This window comes from Schistocerca piceifrons, chromosome 2 (genome assembly GCF_021461385.2).
Source record: "Schistocerca piceifrons isolate TAMUIC-IGC-003096 chromosome 2, iqSchPice1.1, whole genome shotgun sequence".
NCBI classification, from domain to species: Eukaryota; Metazoa; Arthropoda; class Insecta; order Orthoptera; family Acrididae; genus Schistocerca; species Schistocerca piceifrons.
Window position 1 is genome coordinate 44,009,197 of NC_060139.1, and position 12,494 is coordinate 44,021,690.

The following is a 12,494-nucleotide window of genomic DNA, read 5'->3' on the forward strand; positions in this document are numbered from 1 at the left end:
ATAACGAACGATGGTCGAAGCTGTACAAGATACAGTGTTATAATGGCATTAGGTCCGTCGAAATGGAGGTGAAAGCCAATATTCCGTCCCATATATCTGTTGCAGGTCATAAAGCACATGTTGTTTATTCTGGACAGGAGCGTACGTGTAATATTTGTAACGAGACAGGTCATTTCAGACAAGATTGTCCACGCCGTGTTTTTGTCCTCCGGAATAATCTAACACAGCGTCAAAAATTAACCCTTAGCGACGTCTTACCAAGCAACAACTCCCCTCCTTCTGCTAATGACAGTGGTGCAGGTACTTCTACAATGCCCGCTGTAACTAACACAGAGTTCCCACCTCTGCAAGTAATAACAAGTCACCCTTCTGTTCCCGAATGCGATCTTCAGAATAAGAAACGACCGTTGGAGGTGACTGATGACGGCTCGGACGGCGAGTCCTCCCGCAACTCCCCCTCCACCCGCAAACAGAAGCAATGTGACGCAAATGTGTTAGAGGAAACAGACAGCACATGTATGGAAATGACGACAGCGGCTAAGACAACCCAACCGCTGTCGGCTGCCGCACAGGTACCAACCGACCACAGAGGCGAAGCAGTAACGGTTGTCGCGGCGACGGACGTGCCGCACTCCGAACCCCATGAGGTGACGGAGCAGAACCGCAGTCACGAACTTACCGACCCCCAACCAACCGATTCAGTCAGTGCCCTGGAGTTAGTGCCGGAAGGACAAGGAAGTGGACGTCATGAACAGGACACTGTTGAGGCAGCTTCGGTCTCTACGGTGGTGAAGATAGACAACGCGAAGGACGGCGCGTTGAACCACGATGTCCAAAGACGTAGACTCAAACCGCAACCTAATCTCAAAGCTTCCCGTAACCAAAGCAAACAACGACCTGGACAAGATGACGCAACGGCCAAGAATGTCCTGTATGAAATTATTACGGAAAAACCTAAGGATGTACCTTCAAGTACCATTACTGATGGAAAGCCCCTCTGCAAAACTAAAACCCGAGAACTTAGGAATACTCCACCACACTGAGGATCACCATTCACCAAAAAAAAAAAAAAAAAAAGGGGGGAAAAATATCGTTGAACCGCTTTACGTTCTGATTGTCCTATTGTCTTAGTCATTTTTCGGAGGAACCAAACGCAGTGGTTCATGTATTTTCCATACTCATAGGTATTTCTCTGTAGATTATTCTTGCAGGTGCTTGTTGAAGTGGAATATTTTATCCCTTCTAGAAGCGACACAGCTCCCTGTTTTTATCATTATTTTACAATTTTTTTTTATTCCTTTATGTACATTTTTATGTAAACTAAATGTCCCAGGCGTATACTTTTGCAACTATCAATGTTAACAGGATTACATCGACGACTAAAATTGCGGCGCTCAAAGAGTACCTATATGAGTCAGGGACGGACATTGTTTTCCTACAAGAAGTTGTACTCACTAACCTTACAGTGCCAGGATATTTGTCTATTTCAAATGTCTCGCTTGACACTAACATAGGGACAGCAATTTTAGTCAGGGAGGGGATCCCTGTCACAGATATTGAAAGATTGGAATCCGGCAGAGCGATAGGTATAAAAGTCTTTGGTTTTACTCTTATCAATCTGTATGCCCCTTCCGGCACATCCAATAGAATGGCAAGAGCACAGTTCTTTAAAGACGAGATCATTTATTTATTGCGGAAAAACCCAACGGATCTTATAATCGGCGGTGATTTTAATTGTGTGATCAATAAAAAAGACCAGGTTCCAAATTTTAATAACTGCAATGAATTGAAGCGTTTTGTCACTGTTTTACAGCTTAAAGATGCTTGGGAAATAACGTATCCCACATTTGTGGCTTTCACATATATCGGTCCTCAATCACGAAGTAGAATTGACAGACTCTACATATCGCAAAGTCTAGTCAGCTCTTTCATTAAAGCGGAGACGACTCCTGTCTACTTTTCTGATCATAGTGCCGTGCTTGCTACCGTCAACCTTACTGCGCAACCTACTCGTCGTTTCAGAAGTCAATGGCACCTTAACATGTCACTGATGCAGGACGACGGACTAGAGGAAAGTTTGACAGAAGCGTGGGCGATGTGCCTCCGCTCCGTAAACAGGCATGTCTCAGTACTAGACTGGTGGTGCAACAGGGCAAAGCCTAAACTGCGAAAAGTTCTCATCCATTATGGTGCACAACGATCGAAAGACTTGAAAAATTCCATAGAATTTTATTACACCGTGCTGCGAAATCTATACGAGCAGGCAGACACTTCCAACATCCGTCTGGTAGATATCAAGCGAACCAAGGCCAAATTGCTCAGCATTAAAAGACAGCAGATGGAGGGTCTGAAAATAAAATCAAAGGCTAAAACAGTCGTGGAGGATGAACATGCTTCCTTGTACCATCTACTGAGGCACGAAAGAAATAGGAGACGCACCTTCATCGATGGACTTCAGTCTGAAAATGGCGAGACACTCACGACTCAGAGAGACATCGTCAATGCAGTGCACAAGTATTACGAAGACCTATACTCAGTCAGTCCTGTATGTGAAGAGTCCTTCGATGATTACCTTAGTTCCATAGCTCCTCAGGTGTCGGATGAGGAAAACGAAAACCTTCTCGTCGAGTGTCCTAACGAAGAAATCTACAGAACCATCTGCAAGTCTCCTTTGAAGAAATCACCGGGACCGGATGGTTTGCCTGTTGAATTTTATATACGATACTGGCCTTTGATTGGTGACATGTTTACCCGAATCACAAACGAGGTGCTTCAGGGAAAACAGATACCTTCTGTTTTTAAAGAGAGTACAATAGTACTCATTCCAAAAACTACTGCAAAAACAAACCTTAATAACTTTCGTCCTATCTCTCTGTTAAACTCTGATTATAAAATTATCAGCAGAATTATAAACAACAGACTCTCACAGCTCGCTACAAAGATAGTAAGCCCATACCAGTCATGTGTTCCTCATAGGAGTATTTTTAAAAGCATAGCTGAATATAGAGATGTAATTGCAATCACTGCTGTGACCAATATCAAATGTGCTATCATGTTTATTGACTTCCAGAAAGCTTTTGATCCTGTGGATCATAGATTCCTTAATGCCACACTGAAGAAAATAGGTTTTAATGAGCGCGTCCTAAGTGTGATTAGAAATATTGCAACAGGAATCAGCGCTTGTATCTCAGTCAACAGCCAGAGGACAAAGCAGATCCAGATCAGGCGTGGCGTGCCTCAAGGCAGCCCCCTCTCAATGCTCCTCTTCGTGCTGTCTTTAGAGCCTTTTCTCCGCAGTGTTCATGTCACCCTGACTGGCCTCACATTATCTGCTCACCGAACTGTTATAAACGCCTATGCCGATGATGTCGGAGTCGTAGTGCGTAATGCCGAAGACATTTCGAAATTGGACATACTAATTAAGAAGTACTGTAGCGTCACCGGAGCGAGTCTCAACGCAAACAAAAGCAAACTTTTAAACCTACGGGGTTTTCACCACACCACATTAGCCTGGGCGACAAAAGTCACCCAGTGCAAAGCACTGGGAATAACGCTGACGCCTTGTCCATTGAAAATGGCAGCTATCAATTGGAGAAATACGTCAGGACAAATTCTTGGAATAACAAGAGAAAACCTTTCCCGTAATATGAACCAGTTTCAGAGGGTACTTTTCATTAACAACTGCCTCCTCTCCAAAGGTTACTTTACAGCGCAGATCTTCCCGTTACCAAAAATGATTGGAAAACAGATAATGTCTACCATTGCCAGTTATCTGTGGAGAGGTGAAATATTCCGAGTAGCTGCAACAACAGCGACCTTAGATCCCAGGAAAGGAGGTTTAGGTTTAGTTGACATTAGAAATAAGGCGTCTGCACTTTTTATAAAAAGGACCGCCACTATCCTTAGCGACCACGCTGACAGCGTTACAACTAAATTATTTGAAGTTGTCAGGCCTGCAAGTCTACAGCCACCGGTGAATGTGCAAAAAATAAATAACCGGCTCCAGCACGTTCGAGTATATTTCGTGGAACTCAGCTATCTTGGCAATGCCATAATCAACTCACGACGGATCACGGCCCGCGATATTCTGTGTCATCGAAGGAAAATGGAGGGGAGAAACAAATTAGAAAGCAAATACCCACATTTTGATTGGGACGCCATATGGGAAAATATTCATATGCGTGGTCTTCCATCCGACGTCAAATCAACATGGTATAAAACAGTGATTGGGACCATCAGCACTAATGAAAGGCTACATGCAATCGGCATTAGCGAAACGAATCTATGTCTCAAATGCAAACTGATCGATGCGTTAGTGCACAGATTAACGTGCGGTGGGAATCTACAAATCTGTAATTGGATTAGAGAACAACTTGCATTTCTTACGAGGTCTTCGGTAGAAAATTTTCCCCCTGTGACATTCCTCAGGCCTCAGACTCGCTATTTTCCCGCAGCAAAAAACAACTCCGTCCACTGGTTAATGGGACGCTATGTGAACTACGTAATTAATCACCTGGGATCTGACAATTCCATTGAGTTTTACGTGCACTTGAAGTTTGCTTTTTATAGAGCCCTGAAATATAAAGATCACAAGAAAAACTACGGCAATATGCTAAAAATAGTATTTGAGCGACTGGGCATTGGTTGACATGCGGCTGAGATAAACACAAATCATTTCTTTAAGCGAATGGACGCTTGTTTTCTAAAAACCAGGAAAAAAAAAATTACAATTTTCCAGCTTCATATAACCATCAATTATACTCTGCTAACTCAGAAGGCTATTTTGTTCGTTCCACAGCAGAAGCCGAAAAAAAAACCAACAAAAAAACGTTAAAAAAAAAAAGAAAAAAAATTAAGAACAAGAAACAACAAAAAATCACCATCGTAGGATACAGATAAGTTTTTTTTTTACGATTTTATTACTAACATGGAAGTCTCATTTCTTTTAATGGAAGAGGATTTTTCTCCTTTTTTTTATTATTATTATACCTATCAAGAAGACAATAAGGCTATGGCAATAGTGCCATACCTTAACACTTATTTTTTGCATTCAATGAAGATTCTTCCCTTACAAGAAAAAAAAAGCGAAAATAAAACAAACCAACTAATACAAAAAAAAAAAAGAACTAGACCATGAGCAACCAAATATACACAATCAGCATCGATTGCTTCATGATTACTTTTTTGTTACAAAAAGGCATGTTTTTTGTTGTCAAGAAGCAGTGGGAATAATATATATCTACTAAATAAATACCGCACACGCTACAAGCTATCAGCTTCAATTGCTAATGCCTCAACATGAACTAAATTTTTTGTCTAAAATGAACGCTCAATCGGTTCAGGAGTAGGATGAACACAAAGCATAGCTTCCATACTCCATCAAGAATATTATAATGAAGCAACTCAGCAACGGGACTGGGGGGAGACATCACGGCCAGGCCTCAAGTCTCAGACCCCTGCCCGTTTTGCCTCCACCTGCCTCATGCTGCTAAGCTTCTATTCTCCTTTAAAAAATAAAAAAAACAAAAAAAAAATAATAAAAATAAAAAGTAAAAAAAAGAAAAGTAAAAAAAACAAAAAAAAAAAACAAAAGTGGTTAAGGCGTCTGACAAAACAAAATGGATAAGGCATAAAAAAAAAAAAAAAAAAAAAAGTCGTAGAGCATTCGACTGCAGATCGAGAGGTCCCCGGTTCAATCCCGGGTGCCCCCTTCATTTTTCAAAAAAAAGAAGAAAAAAAAGAAAAAAAAAAAAAAAAAAAAAAAAAAAGGGGTATGATTCCTGCTTAGGGTGCAGGAGGTCCCGGGTTCAAATCCCGGACGAGCCCTAGCGTTTTGTGCAAACTGATCGCACGTCAGTGGCTGAGTCAGCGCAAAAAGCTCGCCGTCAATATCAAATGAATTTCTTATTCGATGTGAGCAATTGACACTCTGGTCCGACGCGTGAAGGCGATTACGAAGGTTTCGGGTACAGATGGAAGCAGATGCATGTTAGTAAGTCTTGCTTAAAGTGATGAAAAAGTGTTTCCGCCCGGGATCGAACCGGGGACCTTCTGCGTGTTAGGCAGACGTGATAACCGCTACACCACGGAAACTGCTTGTGTGCAACTTACTTCACAGACAACTTGTAGTGATGTTGCCAACGTAACTAAAAAATTCAATAAATGTGGTACTTGCAAAACGAAGGGACATGCAGCAGATCCACACACGACGTGGCTCATTGGAGGACAATACGACATAGGCAAGAAAATACTGTTCCCGCCCGGGATCGAACCGGGGACCTTCTGCGTGTGAAGCAAACGTGATAACCGCTACACTACGGAAACGACGGACCCGAGGAGTCCATCCTTGTTCACTCGAACTTGCCTCAGCCTTTCTCTAGTCCGCGAATGCACACACGACAGTTCTTTTGTCAGCCTGGAACCCATCACAGCCGAGGGCTCAAGAAGTCTTCGGGGTGCTCGAGAGGGTGTCTGCCGTAGCACCCCTAACGAGATAGCGACGTTTCGCGCAGTCGTTATTGCAAGTCATATCAGCAAAAGCAATCACTTTCTCAACAGCAGGCAGTGCGAGCCCAGCGGCAGCTCTACATGAAGGTACCAATAGCCCAGGAAGGCCGCCGACCGCGGGAATTCGCGCCGCCCCCATCCCGCCAGCGTACACGAGACTTCCAGGGCACCCTGGACGACATCTAGGGACTGCAATAATTGGCATTCGCCGTGTCACAGGGCCCGTTGGTCTAGGGGTATGATTCCTGCTTAGGGTGCAGGAGGTCCCGGGTTCAAATCCCGGACGAGCCCTAGCGCTTTGTGCAAACTGATCGCACGTCAGTGGCTGAGTCAGCGCAAAAAGCTCGCCGTCAATATCAAATGAATTTCTTATTCGATGTGAGCAATTGACACTCTGGTCCGACGCGTGAAGGCGATTACGAAGGTTTCGGGTACAGATGGTAGCAGATGCATGTTAGTAAGTCTTGCTTAAAGTGATGAAAAAGTGTTTCCGCCCGGGATCGAACCGGGGACCTTCTGCGTGTTAGGCAGACGTGATAACCGCTACACCACGGAAACTGCTTGTGAGCACCTTACTTCACAGACAACTTGTAGTGATGTTGCCATCGTAACTAAAAAATTCAATAAATGTGGTACTTGCAAAACGAAGGGACATGCAGCAGATCCACACACGACGTGGCTCATTGGAGGACAATACGACATAGGCAAGAAAATACTGTTCCCGCCCGGGATCGAACCGGGGACCTTCTGCGTGTGAAGCAAACGTGATAACCGCTACACTACGGAAACGACGGACCCGAGGAGTCCATCCTTGTCCACTCGAACTTGGCTCAGCCTTTCTCTAGTCCGCGAATGCACACACGACAGTTCTTTTGTCAGCCTGGAACCCATCACAGCCGAGGGCTCAAGAAGTCTTCGGGGTGCTCGAGAGGGTGTCTGCCGTAGCACCCCTAACGAGATAGCGGCGTTTCGCGCAGTCGTTATTGCAAGTCATATCAGCAAAAGCAATCACTTTCTCAGCAGCAGGCAGTGCGAGCCCAGCGGCAGCTCTACATGAAGGTACCAATAGCCCAGGAAGGCCGCCGACCGCGGGAATTCGCGCCGCCCCCATCCCGCCAGCGTACACGAGACTTCCAGGGCACCCTGGACGACATCTAGGGACTGCAATAATTGGCATTCGCCGTGTCACAGGGCCCGTTGGTCTAGGGGTATGATTCCTGCTTAGGGTGCAGGAGGTCCCGGGTTCAAATCCCGGACGAGCCGTAGCGTTTTGTGCAAACTGATCGCACGTCAGTGGCTGAGTCAGCGCAAAAAGCTCGCCGTCAATATCAAATGAATTTCTTATTCGATGTGAGCAATTGACACTCTGGTCCGACGCGTGAAGGCGATTACGAAGGTTTCGGGTACAGATGGTAGCAGATGCATGTTAGTAAGTCTTGCTTAAAGTGATGAAAAAGTGTTTCCGCCCGGGATCGAACCGGGGACCTTCTGCGTGTTAGGCAGACGTGATAACCGCACCACCACGGAAACTGCTTGTGAGCACCTTACTTCACAGACAACTTGTAGTGATGTTGCCATCGTAACTAAAAAATTCAATAAATGTGGTACTTGCAAAACGAAGGGACATGCAGCAGATCCACACACGACGTGGCTCATTGGAGGACAACACGACATAGGCAAGAAAATACTGTTCCCGCCCGGGATCAAACCGGGGACCTTCTGCGTGTGAAGCAGACGTGATAACCGCTACACTACGGAAACGACGGACCCGAGGAGTCCATCCTTGTTCACTCGAAATTGCCTCAGCCTTTCTCTAGTCCGCGAATGCACACACGACAGTTCTTTTGTCAGCCTGGAACCCATCACAGCCGAGGGCTCAAGAAGTCTTCGGGGTGCTCGAGAGGGTGTCTGCCGTAGCACCCCTAACGAGATAGCGGCGTTTCGCGCAGTCGTTATTGCAAGTCATATCAGCAAAAGCAATCACTTTCTCAGCAGCAGGTTGTGCGAGCCCAGCGGCAGCTGGGCCGCCGACCGCAGGAATTCGCGCCGCCCCCATCCCGCCAGCGTACACGAGACTTCCAGGGCACCCTGGACGACATCTAGGGACTGCAATAATTGGCATTCGCCGTGTCACAGGGCTCGTTGGTCTAGGGGAAGTCAGCCGGCAGCGGCCGTGGCGGTCGGACGCAGGTTGTTTACGCTCTCGCCTGTGGCGGTCGCGTGCGGTTTGGTAAGTGTGCGCTTTGCTGCGTTGTTGTAGTGTGGAGTGATGAATTGCCATCGATTATAATGGATCAACTTATACGGAAAGACACATTGAAATTGAGTTTTGACCCGCACTATGCACGACCGAAGTCCTTTGAAGTTGAGTTATTTATTAGAGACGTTATGAAAATCACTATTGATGATATGGTTGGCATTCACCTTTCTATCGTCAGCAGTACGGTCTACCTAAAATTGTTGAGACCCGAGAAATGCGAGCAGGTCATTCAATCTTGTGGAGGAGTTTTAAAGTTTAACCATTCTGACGGCAATGTTGGTGATGTCAGAGTTTCGCTTGCCGGTCTTGGAGTCAGAACTGTTCGAATATTCGAATTACCCTTTGAAATATCCGCTGATCAAATTAATGCCAAATTGAGGGAATATGGAACGGTCATCAGCAATACGGCAGAAAAGTGGTCGAATATGCACATTTTCCCGGTGTTAAACGGTGTCCGGCAGGTGAAGATTGATATGTTGAAGCACATTCCGTCCTACGTCACTGTGTGTGGCTACAGAGCCATTGTGATTTATGATGGGCAGCCGAGAACCTGTGCGGGCTGTGGTTCCACCGAACATATCCGTGCTCAATGTGTCCAACGGCGCGTGGCGCAAATACCGGCCGGTGAGCGTGCGCAGCAGGGCCCGACGTCTACGTTGCCTATATCATACGTCGCCGCCGCCCGGGCTAACGTTACCTCGGACCCTAGTTTCGATGTTCCGCTAGAGAGTCTGCGCGAAGTGCAGGAAGGCGTCACGCCGATGGATACGAACGACGTCCCAACTGTTCCTTCTTCACACACCTCAAAGGGGGGCGATACTCACTCGGAGCAGGGGCACCAACCGGACACCGAAAGTATTCTGGCGGGCGTTCCGGTTCGAGACGACAAGTCCGACGTGGACCGCGTGGAGTCGAACGAGCTGGCTGGCCACCAGCCCCCGCGGTCTCCCAAATCACAGAAGAAACGCCGGCTAGCACATCAAGGGGCAGAAGCAAAGGCGCCAATATTGCGTGAAAAAGCGAACCACGTACGACAGAAACTGACTGAAGAGACTGAACCACCGTCGTCAGCAACCAGCAAAACGACAAAAAAATCCCGGACGGACGAATCGGACACTGATCACGGACGATTACCCTCCGGCGGCCCTGCGATAACAGATGCAATGGATCAGACCCCTGTATCCGACGTATCCAAGCTCTCGGATTGCGGTTTGCCAGCGGACAGGTTCGTGTGTGATTGGTCGGATGACGTAGAAGAGGGTGGTCGGGAAGATGATTTCGTAAAGGATCGGCGACGTACAGATAGTCCGTTATCGGAAGCTCAAGCTGATGTGTCCCACCAGCAACAAACGGCTACCGCCGGCGTCGGCACAGTGGCTAATGACGTAGACTTCTTTTAGAGGATGTTCGCCATTAACATCCATACTCGGCTTATAGTCACCTAGATCTCTGTTCTCATGCCGTCCTTGCAAGCTTACCGAATTGCGACATTGAACATCAATACGATCAGTAGCCCGCTAAACTTAACAAATCTTCAAGATTTTCTCTATGCCGCTGATATTGATCTCATCATGCTGCAGGAAGTGACCAATATTAACCTTGAGCGTATCACAGGCTACAATGCCGTCGTTAATCCTGGACATGGCTCTGATCCAGGGACGGCGATCATGGCTAAGGAAGGGATAGTGCTGTCACATGTCGAGCGCCTGGCGTCTGGCAGAGGTATAGCGACTACTATCGATACTACTAGATTTATCAATCTCTACGCCCCATCCGGCTCTGGGAGACGCCGACAGAGAGCAGAGTTTTTTAAAGATGACATTGTGCCACTTTTTACACCACCTTCGGAACAACTTATATTCGCTGGTGACTTTAACTGTGTCCTCAGTCCCAAAGACCAGACACCGAACTTCAATCCGTCCGCCGAGCTTCGCAATCTCATTGACGAGTTGAATTTAATAGACACGTGGGAGCTTCGACACGGTGACAGGCCCGGATTCACTTACGTTACTGGCCACTCAGCTAGCCGCATCGATAGAATCTACGCATTATCAAGTATGAGGGAACATGTTTTGCAGGCTGAGCTATGGCCGACTGTCTTCACAGATCATGTGGCATATATATGTACCGTCAATTTAGCCAAACAAGGGACGTACAGGGCAAGGGGACCCTGGAAACTAAATGTAGCGTGTTTACCAGAACCCGGGTGTCACACAGTCTTCCGCAATACGTGGGCAGCCTGCGAACGAAAGTTTCCCGCGTACGATTCTGCCATTACGTGGTGGGTAAAATGTGCGAAACCCGCCTTAACAAAAGCGATGAAGAATTATTCCCGAGATCGATGTGCCTGGCAGAAGCAAACCCTGGAATTTTACTTTCAGTGTTTGAGAGATTTATATCGAGAAGATGCAACAGTAATAGCAAATCGTATGCATATTAAAAGAATACAGGCTACGATTCTAACCCTTAAACGGAAGCAATTGGAAGGCTGTAAAGTCAGGACGCGTCTGCAAAACGCTGTACAGGACGAAACGACATCAATGTACCATGTTATTCGCGAACAGAAAAGGGGGCGCAGAAAGATATTGACAGAACTGCATACTGCAGATGGTCGATTCCTAAACCACCAGCGCGACATACGAGACGAGATTTACAAACATTTCACAGCACAGTTCACGGAACACCCAGTGGATATGGCGGCGCAGCACGTCCTTCTGGCACGCCGTTTTGCGACATTGACCACGGTAGAAGCAGACGGCCTCGCTGCAGTCATAACTGAAGATGAAGTAGAGGACGCCATTCGAGGGAGCCCACAGAATAAATCGCCTGGCCCCGACGGATTACCGGCTGAGTTTTATCGAACCTTTCGTCACCATTTAGTTCCAAAGTTGACCTTGGTCTGTAATGATATCTTAAAGGCTGGAAGTGATATCTTAAGGGAATTCTGTGAAGGCATAGTGGTATTGGTACCCAAAACGCCAGCGGGAAAGACAGTCGACAATCTCCGACCGCTTACGTTACTTAATACCGATTATAAGATATTCGCGCGGGTCATGATGCAGCGATTCAGTACGGTACTTAGTACTGTCACGGGGGCCTACCAGACGAGCGTTGGGAACTCTAGAAACATACAGCAGACGTTAAGTGCATATAGAGATATCATAGCTACAGCCGCCGCTTGCGACATGCGATGCGCTCTAGTCTCGTTAGATTTTGAGAAAGCATTCGATAAAATCAGTCACTCATATCTTCTGTGCGCGATGGCAGCAATGAACTTTCCACGGAAAGTTATTGACACTGTTACACTCCTGCTGCGAAACGGTACGTCCAAGATCTGTCTCAACGGACAACTCAGTAAACCTATTAATATCGCTCGGTCGGTACGACAAGGTTGCCCGATGTCAATGGCTTTGTTTGCAGTTGCTCTTGAACCCTTACTGTTCTCCCTGGCGCAAGACCTTCCGGGAATACGCATACATGGCCAGAAGATCGTATGCCAGGCATTTGCGGATGACGTCAGTTTCGTGGTGACGAAAGATGAAGACTTGGAACGCGTGTTTCATCTGATATCCACTTATGCAGCCGCATCAGGAGCGAAAGTCAACTGTAAAAAGTCTGGCATTATGGAACTTGGTAGAGGACTCGAACTTGGCAATAGCCAATCACTAAAAAGAATGACAACATTTAAATGTCTCGGCATTGAATACACGCGCACCATCCGCTGCAC

At 46.6% G+C, this 12,494-nt stretch overlaps 8 non-coding genes across 8 annotated transcripts; 2 read left to right on the forward strand and 6 right to left on the reverse strand.

Moving 5' to 3' along the window:
• Nucleotides 1-6,020: 6,020 nt before the first annotated feature.
• Trnav-aac lies at nt 6,021-6,093 on the reverse strand. The gene has a single exon. It is a non-coding gene; the product is annotated as a tRNA-Val (tRNA).
• Nucleotides 6,094-6,251: 158 nt separating this feature from the next.
• Nucleotides 6,252-6,324, reverse strand: Trnav-cac. The gene has a single exon. It is a non-coding gene; the product is annotated as a tRNA-Val (tRNA).
• Nucleotides 6,325-6,726: 402 nt separating this feature from the next.
• On the forward strand, nt 6,727-6,798 carry Trnap-agg. Its single transcript has one exon. It is a non-coding gene; the product is annotated as a tRNA-Pro (tRNA).
• Nucleotides 6,799-6,992: 194 nt separating this feature from the next.
• Trnav-aac lies at nt 6,993-7,065 on the reverse strand. The gene has a single exon. It is a non-coding gene; the product is annotated as a tRNA-Val (tRNA).
• Nucleotides 7,066-7,223: 158 nt separating this feature from the next.
• On the reverse strand, nt 7,224-7,296 carry Trnav-cac. The gene has a single exon. It is a non-coding gene; the product is annotated as a tRNA-Val (tRNA).
• Nucleotides 7,297-7,698: 402 nt separating this feature from the next.
• On the forward strand, nt 7,699-7,770 carry Trnap-agg. The gene has a single exon. It is a non-coding gene; the product is annotated as a tRNA-Pro (tRNA).
• A 194-nt stretch (nt 7,771-7,964) lies between these two features.
• On the reverse strand, nt 7,965-8,037 carry Trnav-aac. The gene has a single exon. It is a non-coding gene; the product is annotated as a tRNA-Val (tRNA).
• A 158-nt stretch (nt 8,038-8,195) lies between these two features.
• Trnav-cac lies at nt 8,196-8,268 on the reverse strand. The gene has a single exon. It is a non-coding gene; the product is annotated as a tRNA-Val (tRNA).
• Between the last annotated feature and the right edge of the window lie 4,226 nt (nt 8,269-12,494).